The 26,981-nt window shown below is 40.6% G+C and overlaps 1 pseudogene; it reads right to left on the bottom strand.

Annotated features, from left to right (window-relative positions):
* The window catches only part of LOC122814375, a 388,456-nt pseudogene that overhangs the window by 42,124 nt on the left and 319,351 nt on the right, over nucleotides 1-26,981 (bottom strand).

Here is a 26,981-nt window from a genome sequence, read left to right as displayed (position 1 = left end):
AAATGATCAGTTTTTATACATGAAAGGTACACTCAAACAAGAAAGAAAAAGGGAGGAAGGATCACTTGAGACAATGTAGAATCCATAGGTAAAGATATGCTGCCTGTAACAAAGTACAGTTGTGCCAGAAGCATATGAAAGGGTGAAGATTCTTCACCCTCCAATCAAGTACAAAGTGCATGTTTCTGAAATTATCCTGGCACAGCACTGTAATATTATACCTGCAAACCTTGGAGTAAAGACTTAACTTCCTAAAATTGATTGCACTTACCTACTGACACCATGGTTTCATAGTTGTTTACCATCGCTTCCCTGTAAAGCTCCTTATCTTGTTTTCTTAACATCTTCCACTCCTCTTCTGAGAAAGTGACAACAACGTCCTCAAAGGTTTCAGGTAACTGGAAAAGGATAAAGTATGCTTCAACTTTTCTTTTATTAAATGCGAGATAAAATGTGCATTTTACCAGAAATAAATTGGCATTTGTTGCTATTTTGACTATTTAGTATATATGTGGACTAGACTCTAGCTAAAAGCTGGATACAGAAGTGAGTGAAATTATACATGGTGTGATACACAACATCGGATTACTGGACAATAAAATTAGCAGCAGTCCTTGTGTAGTTATCCTTACATTTGAGGATTATGTAATGTACACTAGGATTGTCAGTCAAATTGTTTCTTGGTAATTAAACCATTCTAATTCTTTTCAGTACAGATGACTTTTTTGAGGTAATATTTAGCACATCACTGTAACAGAAATGCGGCATCCTTTAGGGGATCCTAATGATGAAGCTTGACTTAGTTTTAGAAAGCTGAATTTTTTGTTTCTGCACTCATTTCTTCAAAAAAAATATTAACCCCCCCCCACACACACACAGTTAAGGTTTTTGAATTGCTGTAATTTTCTGTCTCTGGTAAAAACGCTCCTTTTTAGGTCACTAGTTATCGAAGGAAATGCCGCTATTCTAATCCACATTGTTATGATTTGATATTAATTATTAAGCACTACCCATGGCAGTGCCACTTGAGGGGAATAATGGCGCTCCCAGTTAGTAAGTCACCACCAAGGACAGAAAAGATGGCTACCTGGCTGTTCCTTTCTGCATCCGCCAGGAAAGCAGTGTGGGATGTGTGTTGGTGAGACAGACAGGATGGCTGGGCAAGCTAGGGGTCTGAAGACCTAGGCCTCGCCTTGGCAGCCACTGTACTAAAGTGCAAACAAAATAAATGTGGAGCAATGACATAAAAACATTAAATATGTTCAAAAGGAATGGTAGTGACAAAGGAAGGAAGGGAAAACGGAAATAAATTTGCATAACAATCCACATAATTAACCTATTAAACACATAGGGATATCATACAAATATATAACCACTGCTGTGTAAAGATACAATTCTTTCTAACTGATGGGTGCAAGATGCTGTACCATAGCATGTTACCTTAACAGGCTGGACACAGGTAACCATGGTGACACTTGTAGTAGTGCCTTTCACAGTTAATGTAGGATTACTAATCTGCCTATGAAGTGCTGGGAAATTATGATGAGACTGTGGCCAACTGCCATTCTTTACTAATCCTACAGCCTAAAAACTGCAGGTATACAAGACTAAAATTGTAATTGTCACACACAAAGTACAGTTGTGTAAAATGTTACCATAACAGTAGCTGTCCTTCTCTTCACTGTTGCAGTATTCCTTACAGAAGGGACCCCCTGTCAAGGGTAGCCAGACGTCTGGCCAGTATACCAAAGCCTTAGGTTATAACAGAGATGTCATATGTCACACGTATGTTCCCCACACACGGCATAGGGCATAAATCTGACGTACAGACATACCATCCTCAGAACTGAAAAGCTCCAGGAGGAACAACAGTCCAAGGAGAAAAGAGGAACATGTGCACCCAAAAGAGAAAAAAACAGGAGGAGGAGGGAGCAAATACTGCAACAGTGAAGACAAGGACATCTACTGTTATGGTAAGATTTTACACAACTGTACTATGTCCTTCCATATCACTGTTGCAGTATTTCTTACAGTAGGGACAGCACAAAAGCTCAGGAAGAAATTTGGGAGGAGAAAGGTCCAGCAGACCCCTCAAGAAAGCCATGCAGGATATCCCTGGCAAATCCAGCTCTAGCCTTAGGAATAACATCCAACTTATGGTGTTTGGTAAAATTATGAACAGAAGTCCAAGTAGCTGTCTCAAGAACAGAGTTAGTATCCAAACCTTTTAAAAAAGCACCAGAAGAAGCCACAGCCCCGATAGAATAAGCCTCAACAGAGGAAGGAAGGCTTTTCCCATAAATGGAGTAACAAAAGGAAATGGCCTTGGATAGCCAAGATGAAATAGTTTTCTTAGAAACAGACAAACCAAAAGACCTACGTTACAAGGAAACAAAAAGCTGCGCAGATTTACGAATGGCTTTAGTTTTATCCAATTAATATCAGAGTTGTCTATGTCAATCCAAGGGGTGAAGAACCTTTTCACTAGCAGACTGTGGAGAAGGGAAAAAAGTGGGCAAATGAACAGACTGATTAAGAGAAAAGCCATTAACCACCTTTGGGCATAAAAGAAGGATTAGTACAAAGAGACACCCTGCCCTTATGAAAAACTAAAAAAAGAGGGACAGCCATAAGGGCCTGCAGCTCAGACACCTTCCTGGCAGTGGTAAGGGCCAAAAGAAGAATAGTCTTACAAGAGCAATCCATAATGCTGTAAGGAAGCTGAAGCTGCTGGCTCAAAAGGTGCCCGAGTCAATTTTTCCACAACAAAATTAAAGTCCCAGGAAGGAGGAATACGCTTCGTGGAAGGCCTAATATGAAGGACGTCTTTAAGAAATTGTTTGAATTTGACTCTAGAAGCCAAAGGGGAAGTCAAAGGCAGACAAGCAGAAACAGGGGACAGGTGGGCTTTAACAGAAGAGTATGCCAATCCACCACTGAGCACTTTACACAAATAAGACAACCATAGGAACTTCCATAGAAAGTGGATCCAGGTTATAAGTAAGACACTAAACAGAAAACCTCTTCCATTTGGATAAATAAGATTTCCTGGCATTGCATTTCCTGGCCTACAGCAGGACCCAAAGTATGTCCTCAGAAAAAAAATGCCTAAAGGGATCAAAACCCTATCACAAACAGAGTCAGTGGAATAGTGGACAGGTGGGGATGGATAAGAGATCTCTTATCTTGTGTGAGTAGATCCACCCTGTGAGGTAACTTGTGATGATTGCCGCTTGCTAGATGCAGAAGGAGAGGTGCTGTCACAGCCAAAAGGGAGTCACCAACAAGGTTTTTGGAGCAACCTGTTCTATCTTGAACAGAATCTTTGGTATGAAAGGAAGGGGAAGGAAGGCAGAAAGGAAGGGGAAGGAAGGCAGAAAGGAAGGGGAAGGAAGGCAGAAAGGAAGGGGAAGGAAGGCAGAAAGGTAGGGGAAGGAAGGCAGAAAGGAAGGGGAAGGAAGGCAGAAAGAAATGTCCCCTTCCAGCAAAAAGACAGGAGATCCACCTTCCAAGCCAGAGGACATTGGACTCTGGTGCAAAATACAGGAAGTTGTCTGTTCAGAGGGGAGTCAGAAAGATCTACTTCAGCAGTACCCCACTAGCAGACAATGTCCAGAAATACATCTCTGTGAAGCATCCACTTGTGAGTTTGTGTTATGGATCTGCTCAGATAACCTGCCACAAAGTTCTTACTTGAAGGAATATATACAGCCTGAAGAGTCACCTGATGCTGGACAGCTAGATCTCAAACCTAAACAGCCAGTCTGCACAAGAGGTAAGATGAAGCTTGGCCAGAGGAAGCATAGGAATAGTGGAAGCCATGTACCCCCAGAGCACTTAAAAAACTCCATGGCTGTAATGGAGACCACAGGAAGAAAGGACTGTAAGAAAGCAATCAGAGTTAAAGCCTTTGGAGGAGGCAGAAACACCAGCATTTGAATAGTCTGGAGCCTACACCCAAGAAAAACATGATCCTGAGAAGGAGTTGGGAAGAATTTTTGGAAATTCACTTTAAAAACTCTAGGCTTTGCATGAGACAGCAAAATGAAAATGCTGAAGCAAAATCTCTGGAGTGGAAGGCTGAATAAGCAGGTCATCTTGAGCCAAAAGAGATCCACAATGGCTCTCCAGGTGCTTTCTTTCCTGGGAACCAGAAACATTCTGGAGTAAAATCCCTTCCCCTTTTGAGGAGCTGGAACTGTTTGAATTGTTCCTTGAGACAAAAGGCTCTGAAGAACATCTTGAAAAAAGGGCAGCTGTTCTTGAGGAGGTTGAGGAATGCTCAAAAATGGGAGGAAGGGATTTCCAAATCATGTAATACCCCTGATGAATGATGGACACATCCCAAGAATCCTGAATGATCCTTAACCAATTTGGAGGAGACAGGGAAAGATAAAGAGAAAGACGAATGAGACTGAAGAGGGAAAAAAGACAACCAGGCAGAGCCTGGCTTGTCTGGAAAGGAAGGCTTCTGAGCCACAGGAGTTTGAGTAGACTTAGCAGGAGGAGCCCTTCTACCACCTTTTTACCTTTGGGAGGAGGGCGAGACTGTCTAAGGACAAAGGCAGGTTACTAGGGTAATTTCTCTGAAATTTGGGAATGGGGAAACAGAAATATGTTTTATTTCCTGCACAGCCTTATCCTTTTCCTGAAGAGACTTAAAAAGCTCAGCAGCTGCAGAACTAAAGAGATGTTTATTATCAAGGGGAGCTTCTATCAAATTAGCATTAATATCATCAGGCAAAGGCTAAAGGTGAAGCCAGGAATACCTCCTCAACACAGAGTCAAGTGCAGCAGCTGTACATAAGGCATCAGCTGCATCGTAGCTGCATTTAATAGAATGGCGAGCTACATGAGAAGATGATCCTAGTAAAGAAAGAGCTGAAGTCTGCCCCTCAGAGTCAGGAAGGTCTGAAATAACCTGACAGGCCTGAAAGAGAAGAGCCAAATATATATTTGGTCATGCGTTGCTGGTAATTCACAGTTCTAAAGGCCAGGGTAGCAGCAGTACACTTTCTAACTTACCCAAACTCTCCATGGTTCTGCTGTCCTTGTCAGGGGGAGCAGCTTTGTAGAACGCAAAAGCTTAGACGGTTTATTAGAAGCAACAAAAATAACAGAAGGGCCAGCAGAGGGATACATGTAAAGGAATTTACAATCATCAGGCACCTTATAAAGCCTATCATTTTTTTTAGGAGCAGGTGGCTGGGAGTCAAAGAGCCTAGTCAGGAGCCTAAGAAGCTACAGAAAAAAACTGTCCAACAAGTTAGCAAGGACAGGAGGGACAGCAGAAGACCTGGGAGACTCCATTTGAAGTAGTTCATAATACTTCTGCTGGACAGCCAAGACCTGGTTACAGTCCCACTTAAACTCCATCATACGGGAAACTGTATCTCAAAAGGAAATCTCCATAAAAGGAGAATCTGGTCTAAGAGAATCCTCTTCCTCAGAAACATAGTCCAAGGGTGAGAGAATCTGTGAGGAATAAATCAAGGATTCTTCATCAGAATCCACATCCTCATCAGAGGAAAACTGCTCCCTAGGCCTCTTAAGAACTGTAGAATACCAAGGGGGAGCAGGAACAGAGACCCCTCGAGGGGGCTTCAAAGCCATAAAGGCATTAAACAAACCTTGTGTGAAATCCTGCTATTTACACTGAGAATCCTTGGGAGCAGGAGAAATATGCGTAGTTTTCTGCTTCTTTTTCAAGGAGACATCATCCCTAAATATCTGAGGTGGTTCAGACCCCTGCTTACATTCAATAAGCATAGTAGGAATCTCTGATGCATTAGGATTTGTGGAACACCCCTGGGCCCTTCAGAAATAATCAGCTGTTCTTTCCACCGAACATCCAAAATGGACACCAGCAGAGCCTCAGGGGAGATGTGAGAAGCTGTATCCATGCTAGCCTCCAAAACGTTTGTGGCCGAGGAATCTGAAAATAAACAGTCCTCTGGGCTTTCACTAACCACGAGAGAGATGTCAAGTGGAGGCGGCACAACCGAAGAATCTGACCAAGTTTTCTTGGTCTTCTTCTTTACAGATGGCTGACCCTTGGGCTGAGACTATTCTCTCACAGTACCCTGAACCAACAATTTAAGATGTTAGTTCACTAGGTAAATGGCCAAAGGGAAGAGATGACTATGCAGTTTTTGGAACAAAAGCCCGATACATAGGACAGGACATATGGTTGTGAGAAGCACCTAAGCAAAATAAACACTGCTCGTGATGGTCCTTATTATGGGGATTCTGTCTCCCACACTGGCATTCCCCTTTCTGGATGACATGAAACAACCAGAAGTAAAAGAAGATAAGAAAAAACCCAAAGAGGCACTTATCTGAAAAATGGCTTGACAATCAGCAGATGAACGAGCGATCACACTGATAATCAAAGATGGCATTCGGACTGGTTGCAAAGAAATTCTGAGGATGGTATGTATGTATATCACCTTTATGCCCTCTGCCGAGGGCAGGGAGCATATGTGTGACATATGATGTCTTTATTACAACCTAAGGCTTTGGTATACTGACCAGACATCAGGCTACCCTTGGCAGGGATCCCAGCTGTAAGGAATACTGCAACAGTGATATGGCAGGACATCTATATTCTTCATAATCTAAAACAGGGTCCAAACTGCACTAGACATACCTGTAAATCTAAACTTGCTCACGTTTACCTGTCCAGGGTGACCCAGATGCATGCCGCTTTCAGACAATCAATGCAATAATATAACTTCTTAACACAATTTAAGATTACAGGAAAAAATAAAAGGTAAGCAATGTGCACCCCATGCACCTAGAAAGCCTTTTGGATTCTTCTCTGATATACAAGACAATTCTTCTGTATGGCCTCCAGAGTTAGAGAATAAAATGCACCATTCAGTAACAATACCTACAATCCATAATGTATTTTGCAAGACAGTGCAATATATCTGTGTACACTGGAGATATACTTGCTCAGGATGGTATTTGCACAGGTTACTGAAGTGGTACTGTACTTCTCATCAGAGCAGGGTATGCCAATAGTATCAATCACATCTAACAAGACAGTGCCAGACACCTTATACTGATCTTTGTGCAACAAGTATAGGACTTGCTACCCACACACACACACACACACACACACACAAAATCATTAGAAGCCATGGTCATTCTTCAGTTCTCATTCCAGTAAGTATGGCTAGCCTCTCCAGTCATGCCTGCGGATTTTTTTCAGCATGCACTGCACAACATAGGTCATATTAATGCAGCACTCTGTGGAGAGGTATCCATAACATAGGACAGAAAATGTTGGCATATCAGAGTAGCATTAAAAGTGTGTATGACTTGTGTGATGCCAAACTATGACAGTAACTTTGCTCTTTAGTGGCCTCATCAGATGGAAAAACTACTATATATTGGAAGATTTCCCCTGTTGGGGTCATTGCCCTCCTCATGTATGCTCACCGACTCCAGCAGGTGTTCATGGCAAAGAGCCTCATCACCCTATAGAACACTATAAATGGGCAATCAAATACTCTGCGGTCCCAGCTGCACAAGCTGCATTTATCAGACGCTACACACCTGGACTTTCTACCTTTTCATTTAGCTGCTCTGCCTCCAGCAGGTACTGTTTTGTAAAACTGCCTAGGCAATGTGCTGTATGAAAGTAAGTGGTACCGTTTCAAAGGTACAGCTGTATTCAAGTGTAGTCATCTCAGCTGTGTCAATTATGGGAGGAGTTACGTAGAGTCTGACAGACAGAAGAGAAACAGCAATTCATCACCAAGTCACAAAGTATATGTTTTGTGAGTAGCATGCACTGTTACTGTTAAAGTTACCTACAAACATTTTTACAGGTGTCTGATGTGTCTACTGTTGTTGTGCAAGTCTGTGTACAGGTCAGTGTAAGGGTCCTAGTACATGTAGGCAGCGATTAGTTTCAATGCAGTCCTGCGGTTATTCCTATATATGCTCTACTGGGAGTGTGACAGGAAAGTTTTTCTTAGATATTTATATTCAGCAGCATTACATATCACATGTTACATAAATGGCCCTTGTAGATAATGTTAAGGCTTAATAGATAAATTAATACACAGTGCAGAAGAATGTAAGGGAGATGAGCAATTCAGATTCAGATCAGGATGCAGCACAACTGACTTGAGGTTTGCAGCACAACTGACTTGATGTTTGCAGTGAGAGAGATAGCTGAAAAGAAACTAGAGTTGAAGAAATAGTCCAACCGGGCATTCATAGACTTGAAAAAGAAAAAGAAAAGAGAGAAGGCATGTGACAATCTCCCAAGAAAGCTGACTTGGGCAGTCTGATGATGGTTCAAAGTCCCACAAACACTGACAGAATTAGTGCAGGTTATGCACAAGGACCATACTATACAAATACGATCAGTGTTCAGACTCGCAGGGTTCTCAGTGGGAGTGGGTGTACATCTGGGTTCAATTTTGAGAGCACTGCTGTTCATACTGTTGAAAACCTACATCAGAAAACATGTCAGAGAGGACAGATCAGCAAAGCTGCTGTATGCAGATGAGGTGGCATTGCAGGCACACTCTGAGCAAGAACTTCAGTAAGGGTTAGGGGAATGGAATGCAAAACTGAAGGCACATGGGATGAAACTGGGTAAGACAGTTGTAATGGCAGCAAATGTGGGAATCAGGAGAAGATGAAAACTGAGATAGAAGGAAAAATAGATGAACAGATTAACAGCTTCAAGTATCCCAGGAGGGGAGGTTGAGGAGAAGGGAAGTCTGAATGAGGAAGTCAAAGCTAGAATCTGAGGTGCTGCAGCCAACTGTGACAGAAGAATGCCAAAGAAGCTAAAACGTAAGGTGTAGAAAACAGTGGGTCAACTATTTCTACTGTATGGTACAGAAACCTGGGCAGTGAAGGCAGAACAGTTGAAGAAGCTACAGGTGATGAAGTGCCTGAGACAAGCTGTAGAAGGCACACTCTGAGACAGACGAGGAAATGAGGACATCAGTGCAAAAGCTCAGGGAGCTCCATTTGCAGAAAAGATCAAAGAGAACAGATTACGGTGCTTCCGGCACGTGTACAGAAAAGCAGAAGCCAATCTGGGGAAGATGATTTGGGACATTCAGGAAGAATTCAAAGTGAAATGAGGGCATCCAGCTAAGAGATGGACTGTGTTAGAAAAGACCTGCTACTCTCAAGCATGACTCTTGAAGAATATAGGAGAGTGGCATTGAATTGGGAGAGGTGGTGACAGTTGATGCAACATGCCAGTCCCCTGCAGAAAAATGGGAAAAAGGGATTGATGATGGTGATCATGATGAAATGTAGCTTGCTGGTCGACAGCTGCATTACAGATCGTTATGAAATATCCACGCAGACTACATAATGTCACTACTTGGGCACTGACACCTCTGCAAGACACAAAATACAGAATTGGTCTGTTTATTTGCCTGCTGCAACATGCAGCTGAAATACTCAGCTGTGTTCCACTGGGTGAGGTACCAGTATTATGTCTGCAGGTAATCTGCTCCTACATAGATTATGTTCCTAATGTTATCCATTGTCTGTCTCTATAGATACTTACACCAGCTGCCTAGGCATACCACCCCGTGCAATCAAAGACATGATTCATATGCAAGGTCAGCCATAGTCAATCATCACACAGATGATACTTAAAGATGTTCCATTGGAGGTCCTTGCTTGCTGCTCCAAACTGCATGTAGGATTTGAAATGTGTACTTGCGACACAATGTAACCAACCTAACTGAATAGTAACTATGGTTATAGAGGTGTGTGTGTTACAAACCATTAGAGCATATAAGGTGATGCATATGAAGTGTACTGATATGCATTTCCTCACATATGTTATTCTTTCCTTACACAGCAGTATACCCTGGTAAGTAAAACCAGTGGAAATGTAAATTCTCCCATGTATAGAATGAAATCTTGTTGCAGGTCCTCCGTCTTCATGGTCAAATAATGATCAGCTATAATAAAATCGGGTAGGCCCTATACAGATTATGCTGGATGTGATTGGTGATATAAATGTCTTTGGTGGCCAAGGCAGGGACTACAATCAAGTCAAATGCTGCCTGGGCCACTGACATAACACATGCTGCAAAACGGTATGCTGCCCACCTTGCACAGGAGCTTAGCTTAGTGGAGTGCAGTCAGTCGGCCAAACCACCATTAAATGGGACGGAGAAGTTCCTTGTCTCTTCGGAATCAGAGTCATCCCTAAGCCATAATGCAGTGTTAGGTACTGGCGTTGAACTGCAGTGGGCTCTAAGAATTGTCTTTGGAGATGTCTAGAGTGTGCATCTACAATGTTTTGAAGTACTACATATTGGGTAAATGAGTACTGTACTGCATATCACTAAATGATGTATCCGTTTTTATATAGGAACATCAAGGCTTCCATTCACAAGACAAGCTGTACTAGGCAAGGTCTATCGTGTTGTATTCTACCATTATAAACACTATGCAGCATTCATTCACTATGATTAACCTAAGTTGGTGGGTCTTACTTACTGTGGGTATTTTCATTTGGTGTCTTCCCAAGTGACATTGTATCAAGCTCCTCCTCTTTGGATATACCACTGTCTCATGTTGGAAATGGTTAGGAGTCTGACAATGATGGAAGCTAAAATCTGACAGAGTCAGGAAGCAAGGTGACTTTTCTGGATACTGGAAATGTGGAATCAAGAACCTGAGCCCAGTTTCTGGACATGACTTCTGTGCCTGTGAAATCTATGCCAGAGACAGAGGTAGACACTTTAGGACAGGGAGTCACAGATGTGTCTAGCTGGGAAGGGAGATAATTCTGCAGTATCCCTTAGTTTCCATCAGCTCCAATGAGTACAGGGAATATATGGGGCATCAGCATGCTGGCAATCTTAGACACCATGGGTACCATTTGCACTGAGCTAGCTGTTTCAATGTGCATGACCTAGTGAGCATGGAATGTTGTCATAGAGACAAAGGCTACAAATACCTCAGTGTTTTACAGGGTGCCCAAGTTGACCTGAGGGACTGCATGTCCCATATGTGTGACCTAATGTACATGTTCTGTAGGCAGCTTGTACAACACATCTCCTGTCCTCTGGATGCATATCAGGCACATCATTTAGCTACTCCAACTCTGCCTCCATCATCACGGGAAGGGAAGGCCAAGGTCAGGGTCACATAGCACCACGAGTTCAAACTCACCATTCAGTGTGGAAATGAGTAGGGTCATATGTGGATGACCACATATTTGTCCAATACAGGGTATCATTCTCATTCATGCAGCTCAATTTCCTCCAAGCAAGGGCTGGATAGTGCCTGTGACCCTCCCAGGAGAGGGAGCTCCTATGAATAAAGGCATGGACAGGATTCACACACATCTCCTGTGGGTGACCTGGACTTGTCTCTGTATGACCTCACCACACTGCTGCAATATCTGCTGAAGCTTTGTCCCAGCAGACACACACATACATCCCAAATACCTAAGTCCACACACACATTCACAGACATAGTAACAGCACCACCCCTCCCATCCCAGTTTACCTGAGGTCCCCCACATCTTACAATCACAGTACAAAATCTGTATCATGTCCATCATCAGGCACACATTTCCTTGTGGATGACACAGGACCCCCAACCTGTGCAAATGGTGATAAGTGTGCCCTGCCCTTTTTACTTTGTTACTTGGATAGCCTAAGTCTGATGCACACTGTGGCCAATCCCTTTGTGGATAAGCATACTCTGCTTATAGGTTTGCATGCATCACTTTTAACATTATGTATGTGCTTTAATATGACCCATAGTTATCAGCCTCTTAGCCAGCGTCAGAGCGTACTGCATCCACCTTTGCCCATGGAACACGGCACCCATCTTCATCTGTCAAGGTCCTCTACCACTGCTGACTCCACCAGTGTCTGGTGTTGCTGGACATGTTCTCCAGCATGCGTTCCCCCTGCTGCAACTGTTACATCAGTATTATGCTATGTAACATAGCACAGACAGTGAATACCTTAGTACATACACCAGGGTCAAACTGCAGGGAACTAACAGATACATCCAGGCAGCAAAGGCATGCTGAACACATGCTTAGTGATGACCTGGGTTTCTAACAGGATACTGCTGTCACCAATGTCTGTCACAATGTGTGGATCTCTGATGGGTGTCATCAAACATGGTTCCCGAGCGTATATGGCAAAGTCAGTAAGCTACCACTGGAAGAAAATAACCACTGTTAAACAGTTTACAAAAGTTGCATGTGTACCATATGTGGGAGTTATGGGGTAGTGCCTGGGGGCCTACAGGCATATTGTACATTATACCCTGTAAATTGCAGGCAAACTAACAGTTGATGCAGTGGTAATTTTTGCAGTTATCATACCTTCCTGTCAGCTCAGCAGGTAAGGCCTTTATTTCAATGCAAGTACAGTCAATGTCCCCAGTAGCACAGGGGAAATGGGCTTTGTCAAAAAATTTCCACTTGGTACTGATTTTCTTATCCTTTCAGCTTTTCCTGTTAGGGGTCACCAGAGTGGATCATTGGTCCACAAAACGAGTGGCAGTAAAGTTTTACTGTGTCGAGTTGCCAGCCCAGCATCCAAACTTTCTCAGAAGGCACACACATACTCACACCTAAAGCCAATTAACCGGAGAACCTCTTGCTGTCAGGTGACAATGCTAACCGCTGCACCACTGTGTCGCTCATGGTACTGACTTTCTCCTCAATGGTAAAAGGAACCCACATATACCTCCCCAGACACACACACACTCCCCCACATGCTGTCATTTGGCATTGTGGAACTGATAAGAGTTTCCTTGAGGCAGATGCCTGGGATGTGCCAACTGTGCCCCTTGATGATTACTGAAAGGTCCCTGCAGCTAGCATTCTCACTGCCACTAGATATCATTCTATCCACAGGGTTAGAAACTCTGCAAAAACCATAGGCCTACATAGGAGGATAACATATCTTGACTACCTCCTGCATGATGATTCTTTTCACACAGTATTGATCGACAATATCAGTGTCATAAAGGGCATGAAAGATTAAGGGCAGACATGACACAGAACATTGGTGGGTGATGAAGCACAACACTGTGTGTGACTACCAGCGATGAGTACAGCCTGCTGTGTATACAAGAGTGTGAATGCTGCTCCTGCCCCAAGCACTGTTCCACAATCTGCATCCTGTAATCCCAGAATTTTACTATTTTCATTTGCTCTAGAGTTGGCGCATGCATTTTGTGGAAAATTCATGGTTCTGAATTGCTCTTCTATATTGTCTACCTCATCTGTACCCACTGATAAACTCATTTTAATAATATTGCTCATAACTATATAGTTTTATCAACAATGGCATACAATGCAGGGGGCTCAGCCTGCACCATTCATGCGCACTTTGCCTGTGAATGGCATATACCCTGTGGAGGGCTGCTCGTTGCAAACAATTTCCGACCACGACATGGAAAATGTTTCAGAATCCCAGGATGAAACTCTGGTATCTTGGTCAATTTAGTTTTCCTGACAGAACAAAATAAACATAATAATTACATGCTTTTGTGTCAAAAATGCTTCCTGGAGAAGTTTGTTGATATTTTAATACCTAACAAAGACATGACAAAGCTTGTACTTCTGCTAATTTTTACTGAACAGCTTTTATTGTGAACGGAATTTTATTTATTTACTTATTTTGCTTGCTTAATGTAGAAAAAAAAAGTTTGTAGACTTACCACATATATTTAACACAACAAAGAGAATTTGTGCAGTACTTAATATTTTGGAATTACTTGTCACAATGATATATAAATGAGAGGTGCAAGATATTTTTTCTGATAGCCACTTAGGCTGATTAAAAAATGTATATGTAATTCAGAATGAAGCATATTAGAGTGCACTGTTTAGACTGCTGATATGAATGCTGTTATCACAAATATTTCTTCCCCTTGGCTGCCATGTATCATTCTACTTTCTAAAACAAGCATTGTACAAAAGTAGAAATGAAAAGTATGCTTACTGTTAACAATCCCCTCATCTCACATGACTTTCGTCCAATACACGGAGAAGGTTTCTGAATCCCAGGATGAGACTGTTGCTGTTGTAAGAGTTTCAAGTTACTGTCAAACATCTCTCTCGTAGCTATAACTTCATTTTCAGTGGCTTCAAAATTTTCTTCCATCACTTTCTGAGTCTCTTCTTCATTTTTGAGCTCCAAGGTAACACCAGACATTCCCATCTGGGAGGCAATAATACCATGTTTGATGCATTGCAGACTTTCTTTCATTTTATTCAGGATGCTTACTTCTTCATTCTTAAGCTATTGGATACGTTTTTGTTCCTTTTCTTGCAGAAACTGGTGCAGTTTGAGAAATTCTTGCTTCTTGTTCTAAACTAAAACCATCTTCCTGGAAAACAATGAATAAAAAACAGGTATTCTGCATAGCTATGCATTTCATTATCATTTGTGTCCATGCATTTCCACAAATAACAAAATGAGCACTGACCAGCCATCTTTGAGCACTAGGATATGGTGTTGGGATGAAGACTGAGCCCTCCGGTATGGCTAGCAGAGACAGACCACCAGCCAAGGATGACCTCCTCTCTGGAGGAGTTAGGGATACATACTCAGCACACAAAGATGCCCAATAGACTACAACAAGAGTCAAAGTAATGTGGTAACTACAAATCTGGATATGTGAAAGTGGGATGTGAGGAAGGAAATGTCAAGAAAGAACCTGCCGGAAATGTGTTTGACCGCTTATTTGTTCATTTGCTAACCAGATATGTAGTTTGGGCTGTGGACCCTTTTAAGCTATGACATGAGCCATGAGGCACAATGAAAAGTATAAAGTGAGTGTCAAATAAATATATAAAAACAAATAAGCAAGACTTAAGTACTTACCATAACACTAAAACTTCATCACATGCAACTTTTCACTTCAATAAGGACTAGTTGCTGTAGGTACTTATCTTACTGGCATTTAAACTTTTCTCATGTTTTAGCTCTCCCTTATCCCATAATATTTTGGAACCACTTCTTCTCTCCAATAAAAGTGTGCCCCTGATTAGTGAACACTAATATGAAATATACAATACAAACTATATACAACAATAAACCTCCTATCATCCCTCCAGGTCTCTTAGAGCAATGGTGGGGTGAGGTTGGGAAAGCATGCTGAAATGGACAGCCATGGGTCCTAAACACAAAGAAGGTTTGTTATACAGTCAGATAGAGAGGATACTGACCGCAAGCGATTTTGGAAATGAGAATATAAGCACACAGAGGATTTGTTATGAAGTCAGTTAACAAGCTTATATACAACTAATGAGCAGGGGTGAGACTGGCATAATTGCCAAGGTCTTAAACAGATACAAAGTAGAGGGTTTGATTCTGGCCTCTGGTTACTGGCTAGGCTTCTAATAGTATGCAGACTGATACTTTGCATTTACCTATGAAATTATGAAGCTATTATACAGATCTATCATTATGGTAATTAATCTCATTGAAATAGGCATTAGTGATAACACACTGCCCTGGTTCAAAAACTACCTCTCTCTAACTGCAACTTCCCAGTTAATTTCAGTTCATCAGCCTGTACAGTCCCTCTGCAGAACTGCGTCCCTTAAGGATCAATTCTAGTACCTTTCCTCTTTTCTATCTACATTAACAAACTTTCTTTTGACTTGCCCCATCTTCCTCTCCAGCTTTATGCCGATGACTTAATCCTATTCTGCTCCAACCATTCCTCTCTTCTCTTGAACTTGAACTTCAGGCTGATTTTCATTCCCTTATTCAATGGGTCATTGTTAAACAATTACTAATAAACTCTTATAAAAGAAACAAAAATGCTTTATGGCACTAGGCAAAAGTTCACATCTATCTCTAGGCCTCTAAAAATCCTCAAACATCTTAACACTATTGAAAATGTCACTTCATTCAACTACCTAGGGGTTAGGTTGGACACCTTCCTACATTTCCAATTCCACCAGGACTACAAACACAAATAAATCAACTCTTTCCTATTCTAGGATAATAGGATCTCCTCTTTTCTATCCAGACCATGTAGGAATGCTGTAGATAAAAATATGTTACTGGCTCAGCTAGAGTATTACCTCTCACTAATTGATGCTGCTTCTATATATATATATATATATATATATATATATATATATATTACATTTTTGGACAAGTATGATATATTTCATTAATTTTTAACAAATGGTGCAATATATATTTTTTTACCTTAGGGAACTGGTTGATTTCCCAAGTCTTTTCCTTAATTATAATTAAGGGGAACAATACCATATTGTTAGGTTTTACACTATGTTCATGTCTTGTTTCTTGGTCTGCATTTATGAAAGTACGAGTTTATTTGCTATAGACAATGCATAAATATACAAACAGATATATAAAAATATATATACATATTTTTTATAGTGATTTTTTAACATACTGTGTGTATGTATTAACTATAAGGGTATCTATAGTAGTTATATAGTTACAACACAACAATTGACTTTGAAGGGTTAATATATGGGATATTTTTCAATTAATTGGTTGACTAATGGAGTGAAACTTGCTACGATAATAAGTGTAAAGGCATTGTGGCAGATGATTCTGATGAAGTCTCCTGAGTGGAGATGAAAGCGCTTAATCTGCCTTGTTTTTAGTTTGGTAATAGATTTTGATTAAATGCTTTTTTCGTGGAGCCTGTCTTGTGCTAATTATTTGAAGTGGATATTACAAGTTAAACATTCTTCTGAATAGAAGATATCAATGGAGGGACAGCCTTTATTGATACCAGGAGCAGTGTTGGTGCTTTGAGTTTTGTTTATTGCTTTGTGCTTGTGAGGACTGTAACCATCCAAGAGCAGAAGGAGAGAGGTTTAGGTATGAGAGTTTGTTAATATGGATGGGATGAGACACAGTGTCAAAGGCTTTAGAGAGATCTAGGAATAGACAGAAGATGAGGAGGTTGTTGTCTGTAGCTTCTGCATCCTTTTGAGTAAAGGATAGTAAGGCAGTCGAGGTACTGCGTTTAGGGTGGAAACCATGTTGCGAGGGGGTGAGGAGATTTTCGTGAATGAGATAGGACAGTAGTCAAGTATGTATACATTTTTCAAGGATCTTAGAAAGCGGTGAGAGAATAGCGATTGGTCTATAGTTAGAGGGTTCAACAAAGTTGCCACCTTTGTGCAGAGGAGTGGTATAGAAGGATTTCCATATTTCCAGTATGGTAGATTCCTGAATGGAGCGGTTGACTAAGATGGATACAGGATATGCAATAGAGTCAGCAGCAATTTTCAGAAATTGAGAAGGGAGTTTATCAGTAGACAGAGAGCATGATTTTAGTTTAAGAAGCAGGGATTTGATATATTTAGTAGAAACAGGTTGCAAGGTAAAAGGCTGAGAGACAGAAGTGCATAAAGGTTTAGGGGGAGGTGAGGGTGACAGAAGAGTAGATTTATCAGAAGGTAGAAGTTTAGAGATGCTGTCTATGAAGTGTTTGTTGAGTAAGTCTGCAGTTTCAGAGGGAGAATGATAAGGGAAATGGTTAGGGATGGTAGATGAAACAGTGTGGAGCAGGGAGTTGATAGTACTCCAATATTTTTGGGGGTCATTTGGGTGACAGCTTTGAAATTTAGTGAAATATTGGTGTTTATCCACAATAATATGTTTTTTTATATAATTTTTGAGTTGCTTATAACCTTGGAGAAAGTTGGGAGTTTTAGTGGTTTGCCATTTTTTCCATAGAGCATCTTTTTCATACATCAAAGCATGAGTAGCTTTAGAGAGCCAGGGTGCAAAATTAGATTTGGTTCTGATTTTATGAGTTGGGGCAAGAGAGTTTAGGACATCAAGGAAAATGTGGTTAAATTTAGTAACAGCATCACTGAGCAGGAGAGTTTTTAGGAAAGATCAGTTGATGGCAGAGAGTCTATAGTTAAAGGTTTCAGGGGAAACGTTAGTTAATTTCCTACAATCTCTGTAGAGATGGAGCTTAGAGAGATGAGGAGAGTGCCTTAAGATAGAGATGGGAGAATGGTCACTAACAGGGTCAGGGAGGGTAGAAGGGTTGCAATAGTTGTTTGGAGAGTTGGTCAAGATCCAGTCAATTGTGGAGCCAGTAGCGTTTTTACTGTAGTGGGTAGGGGGTAGTGATCAGTTGTGAGAATCCATACAGGTTTATGAAATGTTGAGGTGAGTCACCATAAAGGGAGTTACAATCTATATTAACATCTACAAGAATGAATAATTGTATAATTTATATAATAATTATAGAAATTTTGCATGCTACATGATCCAGACCAAACTGTTCAACAAAACTACTCTGAGATCACATAAGTGGAGTTTTTGGGCTGTGTGCATTGCACGTGTGGTATATGATTGGTTCCAGGTATCTGCTTGAAGGAAAACCAGATTTTTCTGAATTTGCTGAAACCACCATGATAACTCCTGTCTTATATATGACAGTATATGAAAGGTCTGATCTAAGGACTGGTTGGGCAGATGTCAGATATCTTTAAGGCACCACAATAGTTTACTCATGTGAGAGCATAGAGGTAAATTAGTAATTGCAACCAATGAAGCTGGGCGAGAGGACACCTATCATGAATTTTTGCACTTTTAATAACTTTGTTTAGTCTTGACAAGTCCAGGATGAGTTCCCAGGTCTCACCCTTTCTTTGCAGTAGAAACAGTCTTAAGTAAAAGCCTGTGTTACTTTCTCCCATTGTTGCGCCCTTTTGTCTTCTTACTGAAGTAAGTGTTCCACGTGGGTTACATCAAATGCCTTTGTTCTTTTGTCACTGGTTGTACATTACTAAAAAGTAATTTCTAACAGAAATGGCAGCTTGTATCCTTGTGAACACCACCTGTAGCAACTATTTACCCACTGGTTTGCAAATGTGGCCAGTCAGTCGCCTATTTTATTACTGCTGTACTGAGGACAATGAGATGATGAGGGCGGGGGTGGAGATTTTGGTTGGGGATAGGGAGTAACATGTTGTAATCATGGCTTTTTCTTGTCTGTGCCTCAGCCTTGATGGTTTGCAACCTTTGCATTTCAAAAGAAAAAGTTAAACCCTGTGGTACAAGCTTTACACCTACTTTTTTTGGACTAGGAACCATTGCCCATCTTGGTCTCTCTCTCCTGTCTTACTGCCTAAACAGTATTTTACACCCAGTGCCACCCAATGACGCAAGACAGACAGTCAAATACCCTGACCAGCTAGTCCATGCACCAACTAGGGACAGCAACATCCTTGACATAGTCCTCACCAACATGGGGAAATATTGCACCCCGCCAGAAAATTTTATACCCGTACTCTTCAGGTTAGACCATAAAGCTGTCTCCCTCTGAATAAAAATAAACTCTGGGATGCTAAGTAACACTGGATTTTTTTTTAGGAATTATTCCAAGGCAAACATACTACTTTTAAGTGACACCCTGGTAAAATTTAAATCCTCTCCAAACCTTTTGCCCATGTGGAGTCATTCACAAAATACTTTTAGAATTACGTGTACAGCTGCCCAGAAACAGTGGTGACTAACTAAATTCAGCACATGACAAACTAAAAAAAAAAGCCACCCTGGTGGAATCCCAAAATCAATAGGCTGTATAACAAAAGGAAGAAAATTGTGGCCAAAAATATGAAATGCAATGCCCATCAAGGTAAGAACCCCCTCATCAAACTGAATAAGCAACTGGGGGTACTAATCAAGTCCACCACAGTGAAATTTGAAGTAAAAGTAGCCTCTCAGGCTAAGGCCAACCACAAGGCATTCTTCAGCTATATCCAAAACCTCAAAAGCAATATACAACATTGTGCCAATCTACTTGCACACCTATACTGAGCCTGAGGTACTGCCTACCTTGACCTGGTTAAAGCATTCATCACAATACCCCACTTGAGAATTGTGGACAAGCTCACAAACATAGGTATAAATCCCTATGTCACCCATTGGGTAACCAACTGTCTCACATATAGGACACAAGACGTTAGGATAGATGAGTCACTAGCGGAGTCCCTCAAGGGCTCAGTGCTAGGACCCCTCATTTTTGGCATCTACTTCTCTGAAGTTAAGGCCAGAGTCAAAGGCCTTACACTGACCAAGGTCACAGACGATTGCAAACTAGGCACAGTCATAGAATCCGCCAATAACACAAAACCTTCAAGAAGGCCTGACACAGACTAGGAAGTGGTGCCAAAATCATAGACTAAATCTCAATGCCAGAATCATGGATTAAAACTCAATGCCAAAAACTGCATAATATCTTCTGGAATGACAACAACCTCTGGAAATTACTGCATTCATAATACACCCCTGAGAACTGACCTTGTGGTCAGGGATTTTACAGTACATACAGGCCGTGATTTAGTCTTTGACCATCATGTGTCTACTATAGTAAGGAAATCATTCAACTTTGTGCAACTTATAAGCATGGGTATGGCATCTTGGTCCAAATATGTTGTTCTGTTGTATGCAACCTGACCAAGCATATGCAACAACTGGTGCATCCACACAGGTTCTTCACAAAAATAATGTATGGCACAGACAAAATGTCCTGCACAGATCACTTCAAAACCTTATACCTGCACTCCTGTCTTTGACAGACTGCTGCTAAGAAGCAATCTATGTGTGATTATAAAGCATTCTCTGATCCAGCCCTTATTGACCTGTTGCACATCTGCAAAACAAATGGCTTTAGAAACACCTGATCTAGGGACCTAAACCTCAACTGCAATAAAAAAATACATGCTGGAGGGACAGGTAAAGTGTCTTAAGAGACTACTTCTCTGGAACAAGTTTCCCATTCATGTAAATGTTCCTCCCTGCAGTTATTCGAGTGCAACTTGGATCACTGACCTATGTCCCTATTAGAAAGAGGAAGCTTGTAAATGCTTGATCATCCATACCCAAGCTACATCTCCAATAACATATGAAAACAGGATGGTTATATAATGCATAGCAAATAATAAGGGCTTACCGCACTGCTTATGTTCCCAGTCTACATATAAAACATGCATACTGTTGTGGTCTCTACCCAGTAAGAAAAATAACTAAGCATTATCCACCTTCAAGGCTTAAAATTCAGAATCAAAAAGCAAATTTCAGTACTTTTAATACAAGAAATCTGTAATTTAATGTTAATTATCAGGCAATGTCTTTTACCTTACATAGATTGGCTGCTCATGCAAGAACAAACAATGGTACTGGAATGTTTGGGAAAATGTAGATCAAAGACAATGGTTTCGTCCTCCTGGCGGAATAGCTCCAGTCTCTGTCTATGTTCCCCTACAGCAATGCACTACCCTCTTATTTGTAGCGTACACATTTTGTACAGCTCCTTGCAGTCTGTGTCCTGCCTTGTGTGTCCCAGCTTCAGTCTATCAGATCTTCAAACCATATTAGCCTGCAATCAGTTCATTGTGCAACTCCTGATAAGAAGTTCATTTCTACAGCAAGAACAGCAGAGTTTTGTTGTTGTACATCAAATCCCTTCAGCACAAAGCTTGTAGAACTGATGTTCACAATCCAGAGACACTGAGAACATAGGCAAAAATGAATAAATAAAATGCTGTGTACAACTCACACGCAGCAGGCCACAAATATTGCAACTGCTTTTAAACTTTCATTTTCAGAGCACGGGAAGCAGAATGTATGCAGATGTCACCGCCTCCATTTAAAGGGGCAATGCACTCAGATCATGCTTGAATAACTTCCTATATAAACAGCAAGTTTGAATTCAGGTTTACCAAAAGTCATTTGTCTGACAGACATCTTAAATAATGAAGTGTCATATGACTTTCCTACATATGTTCTCAGAGTGTACTAGTGTGGTACTTTATTCACTGTTATTTTATCTTTTAAATGTTCTCCACTTCTTTTGCCATTCTATAGTTGCAACTCCACTAAATCTTGTCTTTTTTCATACTGTTTGCCACAATGAAATTAACCGCATACAGTAGTGTGTGTGTGTGTGTGTGTGTGTGTGTGTGTGTGTGCGCACGTGCATTTGCGCTCATGGTTAAATCAATATATTAAACAACTAAATATTGTCAATGTAAGTAAGGTGTGTACATAAAACTCTTCTGTATCCCTTCACTAAACTTTTTATCATGCTTTTCCTTCTTTACCCTCCTACTACGTGCTTATTCTCCCCAAACTTATTAAAAGTAAAAGATAACTCCCATCTCTGTAATAGAAGTCCCACTAATCGCTTAAAATGATACTTTGTTTCTATGAGAATAAATTAAAATGCAATCACTGTGGGCTGCATTTGAAAACTGAGTATAACAGCATGGAGAAGGCTTTCACTGAGCTATTATGGTTTGTTTTGATATGACACTGTGATGCACAATAAGGGCTTTGGAGCTACATGAATAACAAAATGGTTCTGCATGACAAGGCAGCATAGTGCAGACATCTTACTCAGAAACCATCACTCCTTGTCACCTGATGTTACCATGATGGCAAGAAGAAGCAATACTCACAAATCTCGGCAGCAGATGAAGAATAAAAAAATATTATTGCACTTCATGTTAATACTTGCAACAAGACCACTAATCTTTAGCTGTCCTCAGAGGCTACAGTAACATGAAGCATGCCTCACAGTGCAGTACAGGCATAAAACATCAATGGCTACCCACATTTATTGCTGTAAAATGCTGATTAGTAGGCAGTTTGCTCCGTGGCTCCGTACATACCTCTCAGCTGTTCAGGATTTCACAGAATGTCCAGATTTTTGTCTCATACTTTTGTTCTGTTACTCATAAAATGTGTGGTTTTCTGGCCAATCATTGAGGACTGAAGTCATTAAATAATGAAATATGTTTGAGTTTCTGACTTCATATCCTTCAGAAAACTGCATAGTAAAGCAAAACCTGATTTTCTAGCAGCTTTCTAAGTTTATAAAAGTAATATTTAAATCTGTCCTTGATTTTGGGCCTCCCGCCATTATTTTTGGCTTTCTCCAGATTTCTTATGCTTGGAGGTTGGGAGATATGACTCAGTATCATACAATGATGTTTGTTTTTTTTTTATATTCCCCCAGGATTTGCTGTCTGTCTTACACACACACACACACACACACACACATATATATATATATATATATATATATATATATATATATATATATGTATGTATATGTATATATATATATATATATATATAGGAGCGCTACAAAATCCTGAAAGCCCAAATCCTGAAGATCAAAATCCTGAGACCAAAATCCTGAAAGTTCAAAATATTGAAAACTCAAAATCCTGAAAACACACAGGATACCAACACTTACTATAGTCCAGTACAAGTACATACAAAAACATATTACCCTTCAACTATATGCAGGGGGGCAAGCCCCCCTGGACCACCCACACCCCCCTGCTACTTAAATATATCAACTCTGAGACACTTCACTACACTAATTGCAATCTTGGAGTTGATATATTTAAGTAGCAGGGGGTGTGGGGGGCACAGGAATAGAGGCTGAAAGAGAGTTCAAAAAAGTGTGGAGCCTCTGCTCACCACCCTCCCAGATGAAAAAAATGTCATCAATGTATCTTTTGTAAAGCTTTACAAATTTAAAGTCAGGCAAATGTACAAGAGTGTGAAGCTCCCAAGCAGCCAGAACTAGATTGGCAAAAGCTGGAGCCATTTTAGAGCCCATGGCTACATCCTTAGTTTGTTGATATATAGAAGAATTAAAATGGAAAAAATTGCCTTCTAACACTAAAGTAGTTAACAAACAGATAGTGTCTATTCTATTTTGGGTAAAGGAAGTAGCATGAGATAAATAGGAACGTAGCAAATCAACACCCTGTTCATGAGGAATATTAGTATAAAGCTCTTCAATATCAAGAGTGACTAAAAGTATATTATCAGAGTTTGGTGGGTGGAGAAAAAGTGTGTTTAAAAAATCCCATGAATCTTTAAGATAAAACTGGGACCTTTGCACAATAGGGTTTAGGGTCCAGTCCAAATATTCTGAAATCTTTTCTGTTTTTGTCTTCTGATTAGAAACAATATGCCTGAAGGGTGGGTTAATAGGGTCTTTGTGCATTTTGGGAATACCAAAAAATTTTCCAAGCTGAGGACTAGTGACTGTCATGAAATCTGCTTCCTCTGTAGAAATGGCTTGTTGTTTGGTAAGAGAAGTAAGACATTATTTTATTTTATAAGTCATTAATACACTGCTGGATAGGTTTTAAGCAAACTGCAAGAATATATATTTCGCAATATAAAAACATCAGAGAAAGTTAAAGAAGTAAGAATATGATTTGCTTTTGAGAACGCATCAGGATATATTAGGAAATACCATCAAATATAATTACACCTGTTATAAATAGGGAATAAGTCCCTAATGCTCTTTCTAAGGCCAAGAGCACTACATCAATGGGCACAGACAGTATCTCAGGATGTCAAAAACCACGACAATAGATCCAGTATCAGTAGTTTATTGCACACAAGTTGCAATCCCTCTTAGCCCAGGGTAATATAATCAACTAACATTCAGACATCTTTTATATATCCACCAATAAAAATAATTCAATTATACAATTATCAATAATATAATTATACAATTCATTATAAAAAAACTTTCCAGTTGCATTCTAAATTCATACCTCTAGGTGTCATAGTATCATACGGATTTTACTTGTATCTCAGGATGTCTTCTAAAGACCATGAAACACGACTTATCAGGCCCTCTGGAATTGCTATTTAGCTGAAGCTTCCCAACAGGCTTTATGCCTAATGACTGGAGAACAGCAACAGTTATCCCTCTGCACAAAAGTGGGCCATGTACAGACCCTGGTAACTACAGACCCACAACTCTCACTAGTCTCACATGCAAATCCATGGAAGGAATTATCATGGCATTTAATCAATAATGACATACGAAACTTCCAGACACTGGATCCAACCAAATTTGGTTTCATCAAGGGCATGTTATGCCTACTCAACCTGGGGGATTTCTTTGAGAAGGTTACCAAAGCAATGGATGTGCGCAAAATGTTTCACACTTCCTACCTTGACCTGGCCAAGATATGGGATACTCAGGCATCATTGTCAAACTCAAGAGGTTAGGTACAAACCCTTATGTGGATAGCCAGCTGGCTCACAGACAGGACTTGTGAAGTTAGAACTGGGGACCCCAGCTCTACAAAGATGCCAGTCACAAGTGGAGTCCTTCGGAGATTGGTCCTGGGACCGTATATTTTTGGCATTTACTTCTCTGAATTCAAGGCCAATGTCAATGGCCTCTGCCTGACTAAATTTGCATATGATTGCAAATTAGGAGCTGTCATTGAATCCCCCACCAACAGAAATGTTCTCCAGAAAAGGCTAGCACATATAAATAACTGGTGTCAGAGCCATGGACTAAAACTAAATGTCAAGAAATGCATAATTGTATCCTTCAGGAAGTCATCCATCTCTGGTAACTATCATATTGGCAGCACACCCCTAAGAGCTGACCCAGTAGTCAGGGAGTTAGGGACATTCACAAACAGTAATCTAGCCTTTGACCATCATGTGTCTACAGTAGTGAGGAAATCCTTCTATGTTATGCAACTTATAAACAGAGGTATGGCATCTAGGTCCAAGGAAGTCATTGTTCCACTGTATTCGGCATTCATCAGACCTAACATTGAGTACAATGCCCCCCTTGGTATGTACCTAACCAGGCATAACCAATAATTGGAACATCTACAGAGGTTCCTCACTGAAATAATACAGGGAATAAATAGCATGTCCTATGCAGACTGCCTCCAGGACCTATCCATGTATTCTATCACCTACAGGCTGTTGAGGGGAGATCTATGCCTGGCATACAAGGTGTTGTCACACCTCACTCTGATGGACCTCCTGCATATCCGCAAAACAAACAGTACCAGAATTGCCCATTCTGCAGACTTAAACCTTGCCTGTGATATAAACAGGACCTGCTGGAGAGACAGGTATGTATTCCAGAGACCACCCCTTCTCTGGAACAGGCTCACTATCCATGTGAAGCAGAGTTCCTCCCTAAACCAGTTCAACTGCAAGTTGGACAATTTGATAGGGAACAGGAAATTCATCCCTGGTTTGGCACCTATGTCTCTAATGGACAAAAACAGCCTGTAAATGGTTCATCTCCATGGTCCCTGCTTCTAAGTGTTTCATCTCCCAAGCCCCTGCTTACACTTATCAAGGGTACCAGAACTTGTCAGAGATTTGAGATGCATGGCTAGGCTTAAAAAGGCCCCTTTTGGTCTTTAGCCTAGTAAACACCTATGAACCTATAAAAACATTTAGACATAGACAGTTGTATGAGAAGAATAAGGGAATGATTAAAAATCTGCCATACAGGAAATATTTTTGACGGAAAAAACTTAGCCCTCATACCTTTTTTGAATAAGGAATTAACATATCAGAAAGGTAGATTAGTAGTATTATTGGATGAAAAGGAAAAAGGACAGTGTGTGAGTGTGTGTGTGTGTGTGTGTGTGTGTGTGTTTATATATATGGATCTAGGACTACTGAATGAAAGTTCAATAGTCCGAATCCAAAATAACCAAACACACTTTAACGAAAGTGCTTTCACCAAAAAAGCAAAAAAAAAAAAAAAAAAAACAATAAATCTTTTATGCAGGGGGGCTATGCCCCCCTGCACCCCCTGTGTGGGGGGGCTATGCCCCCCACACACCCCTACTTTTATATTCTCACTCCAAGGACGCACTACAGTGGGGAAAAGGGAATTTTCCCTTAACAGCATCATAGTGCGACCGGTACCACCAGCATACATAACCAAAAGTGCTGCTTCGGTGAAGAGCACTTTCGGTTATGTATGGTCGGTGATTTCTGCTTCGGTATATATATATATATATATATATATATATATATATATATATATATATATATATATATATATATATATAAATAGATAGATAGATATATATCTTTTCCACTTTATCTTCCCTATATATTTTATGGGTCTATATTAAATCAATGAAAATCCATTACATCCCC

This window comes from Protopterus annectens, chromosome 10.part0, assembly GCF_019279795.1.
Source record: "Protopterus annectens isolate FY-2018-M chromosome 10.part0, PAN1.0, whole genome shotgun sequence".
Lineage (NCBI taxonomy): Eukaryota > Metazoa > Chordata > Ceratodontiformes > Protopteridae > Protopterus > Protopterus annectens.
Note: the sequence above shows the minus strand (reverse complement) of the source record. Positions and strands in the feature narration are given on the sequence as shown.